This window comes from Zingiber officinale, chromosome 9A (assembly GCF_018446385.1).
Source record: "Zingiber officinale cultivar Zhangliang chromosome 9A, Zo_v1.1, whole genome shotgun sequence".
In the NCBI taxonomy this organism is placed as follows: domain Eukaryota; kingdom Viridiplantae; phylum Streptophyta; class Magnoliopsida; order Zingiberales; family Zingiberaceae; genus Zingiber; species Zingiber officinale.
In genome coordinates this window covers 62,660,485-62,664,275 of record NC_056002.1, presented here as the reverse complement: position 1 = coordinate 62,664,275, position 3,791 = coordinate 62,660,485, and the positions used below count along the sequence as shown (strand labels likewise).

At 39.6% G+C, this 3,791-nt stretch overlaps 1 non-coding gene across 1 annotated transcript; it reads left to right on the top strand.

Annotated features, from left to right (window-relative positions):
* The first annotated feature begins 256 nt into the window (after positions 1-256).
* Positions 257-366, top strand: LOC122022051. Its single transcript, XR_006122800.1, has one exon. It is a non-coding gene; the product is annotated as a small nucleolar RNA R71 (small nucleolar RNA).
* Positions 367-3,791: the final 3,425 nt, after the last annotated feature.

Below are 3,791 nucleotides of genomic sequence, written 5' to 3'. Positions count from 1 at the left end.
TGCATCAACTTTTGCTGACATAAGTGTAAGTGCATCCACATCAAATTTGCCCGATGACTTTATTGGATTTCCAGGGGAAAAGCCTCCGCTTCATTCTGATGCCCATTGTTGATGATTTAGTGTCACACTCTCGATAATTTCCTCGACTTCATCTAACCCTTTGTTCATTAGCGCCCCTTCCGTTGCAAAGTCTAGGGACAGTTTTGTATGATAATTGATGACATTATAAAATGTGTGAATGACTAACTATTTTTCCAACCCATAATGGGGGCAAAGTTTGAACATATTCTTGAATCTATCCCAAGCTTCATATAGAGATTCTAAGTCAGCTTGTCTAAAACTAGAAATCAAATTATGCATGTGTGTGATTTTGCTTGGAGGATAAAATTTGTCCAAGAATACTTGTTCGCACTATTCCCATGATGTGATACTATCGGCGGGCAAAGAAGTGACTCATTACTTGGCTCTATCCCTTAGAGAAAACCTAAATAGCATTAATCTTATTGCTTTCGCTGGAACTCCATTCATTTTCATCATACTACATATTTCATAAAAGACTTCTAAGTGTTGGTTTGGGTCTTCATGTGGTCTGCCTCCAAATTAATTTTACTAAACCATCGTGATCATCGCAGTCTTAATCTCAAAATTATTGGCTTCAATAGGTGGTCTGGTAATGCTAGATTGAAGCCCGAGTGCATAAGGTGTTGCGTAATATTTAAGAGGCTTGTTCGCCATTTGAGAAATTTCTTGTTCTTCTTGTTATCTCTGCAGATTTCTTCTTCTTTAGAATGTTGTATCTATCTTAGGATCAAGTGGTAATAAATCCCCTGTAAGATTAAATCTTCACATGCAAGAACAAGGTTACAAGAATTCCTATTACAGAATCTATCGACAGAAAGAAATAGGATTTTCAATTTTAGAAGTAAGAATCAAAGTGTTGGAAATTCAAAATACAAAATTTAAACTGCAAAAGGGGAATTACAGAAATAGAAGTAAATGCAAGATGTATCTACAGAGATAGAATTGTAGAAATATTTACAATATAAAAAAGAAAACAAACTTAGACTAACTTAAGTGATTATCAACTAATGTTATAAGCGCAGTCCCCGACAGTATCGCCATAAACTTAATGTACTAGCCCGCAAGTGCACTGGTTGTTGGGGTTGCAAGGTTGCAAACATAGTCCTACATTGAAAACACATGGGAAAGATCATGGGTTTATAAGAGAAAAAATATCTCCATTGGAATTAGGCCTTTTGGGTAGAGCCCAAGAGCAAAACCATGAGGGCTTAGGCCCAAAGTGGGCAATATCATGCAATTATGGAGATATCTAAATTCTTTTCGATCCTACAATTGGTATCAGAGCCCGGACTGCCAGAAGGTTTAACCGCCAACTATGCACAAGAGCTATGGTCTAATTGAGCCATGTGGGTACAATATTGACCTCAAACAAAAAAAGTGGATGCCCCTATGTTCGGATCAAGAGGACCAGACATCAGGCAGGAAATCCTAGTTGTGACTAGGCAAGGAAGTCCTAGTAGGTTGGGTGTATCGAGGGGCAGGAAGACTTGATGGGTCGAGGATCGAACGTGGGAAGCCTGTGATCCTTTGTTTGAGGGAGGGGGATTGTTGGGATTGCAAGGTTGCAAACATAGTCCCACATTGAAAACATATGGGAAAGATCATGGGTTTATAAGAGAAAGATATCTCCATTAGTATCAGACCTTTTGGGGAGAGTCCAAGAGCAAAGTCATGAGGGCTAGGCCCAAAGTGGACAATATCACGCTATTGTGGAGATATCTAAATTCTTTTCAATCCTACAATTGGTATCAGAGCTCGGACTGCCAGAAAGTTTAACCGCCGACCGTGCACAAGAGCTATAGTCTGATTGAGCCATATGGGTACAATATTAACCTCGAACAAAGAAAGTGGGGGCTCCTATGTTCGGATTAAGAGGACCAGATACCAGGCAGGAAGTCATAGTAGGTCGGGTCGACCGAGGCGCAGGAAGACAAGGTGGGTCGAGGATCAGACGTGGGAAGCCTCTGGTCCTTTGTTTAAGGGGGGATTGTTGGGGTTGCAAGGTTGTAAATATAGTCCCACATTGAAAACACATGGGAAAGATCATAGGTTTATAAGAGAAAAAATATCTCCATTGGAATGAGGCCTTTTGGATAGAGCCCAAGAGCAAAACCATGAGGGCTTAGGCCCAAAGTGGACAATATCATGCAATTATGGAGATATCTAAATTCTTTTCGATCCTACACTGGTGTCGTTAATTAATAAAATATTATCGATTCCATGAGAACTAGTTATAAATACTAGTGATTATTCATGGCAAATTAGCTAACCTATCAATGGCTAAGAGTTACACACTAAGTAAAGAGAAGTAAAATTAAGAAAGAGGAAGAGAGAGAAAGTGTTGAGGACCTTAGTTTTGGAGATGTTTTAGAAGTTCAGTTTCATTGTGATATTAATCAATGTATCATGGATCACCTATTGCCTACCCTCTATTCCTAAGCACTTGTAGAAAGCTAAATTCATTACCGACTCTTCCCCGCGGAGGTCGAACCGGAATGCTATGTTGATCCCAATCCTATGGTATCAAGTGGAAGTGATTCTTATGAAGTCTGGTAACGGGATACCCCTGTCACTGGGCTCCTTGATCATAAATCACAAGAACACATTAACACACAATAATTATAGAGATAGAAATAACAATTACGTCCAATTCCCTATTTCCTTACGGAGAATTGCTTTTTCTTTCAAGTTAATGCTCTAGACGTCCAGAAACGGGATATCCTTGTCACTAAGACACCTCGGTCATACAATCTAGGGCACTCCCTCAACGAGATTGATAATTCTACACAAACATTCAATTAAACATGTGAATTAAGTTCAAACACAATACATACACATAAGATCAAGTAAATACAAGGTATAGAAATGTCATATAGATAGAAAATTGGTAAATCCATGAGTTCTTATATCAATTTACATCACAATTACTTCCTTAATCCTAGAATAATAGATCTACTCCATGACACAGAGGAAAGAATCCAAAGACATTAGAATTAAAAGAAACAAAACCCAAACTAGAAGAAGGGAGAAGAAGCTTATCCGATGCATTGAGTGATCTTCGGATCCAATTCTTTTACTTTCGGAGTCAATGAGACAATGGAAATGGATTCAAATCATCGAACAGAGAGCGGAGAAAGTATAGATTGGGACCAAAATAAATCTCCCAAAGGAGAGAACCTCCCTTCCTTGGGAAAGGGAAAGAACCCCCTTTAAATAATGCTAGGCACAGGCCTGGCATGACCCATGTCACGACCATGTGACAGCTACATGGTCAGGCTCTACTTGGCCTCTGGTCAGGTGACACGGCTGTGTGGATTCACACAATCATACTCTTCTTTCTCTCTAGAAATCCCACACGACTATGTGGATCCACACAACCGGGGTTCTCTTCTCTATTTCATGGCACGGTCGTGTGGGATCACACGCCTGGGCCTTCACCACCTCTAATAAGTGGCACAGCTGTGTGGATTCCACACGGCCAAGCCCCTTTTTCTTCGTTTGTTCTTAGAATCATCTACGAGCTCCAAAAGCAACTCTTGTTAATAGAAAAACACACAGAGTAAATGCTGAGATCAAGTACAAATAAAGTACGTGAATGTGCGTCAAAACATGTATAAAAGTGTATACAATCTACGTACATCACATCATGATGGTCATGAATTGATTGTTGACCCTAATTCAAACCTTTTCAAGGATGAATTCATGTCTTG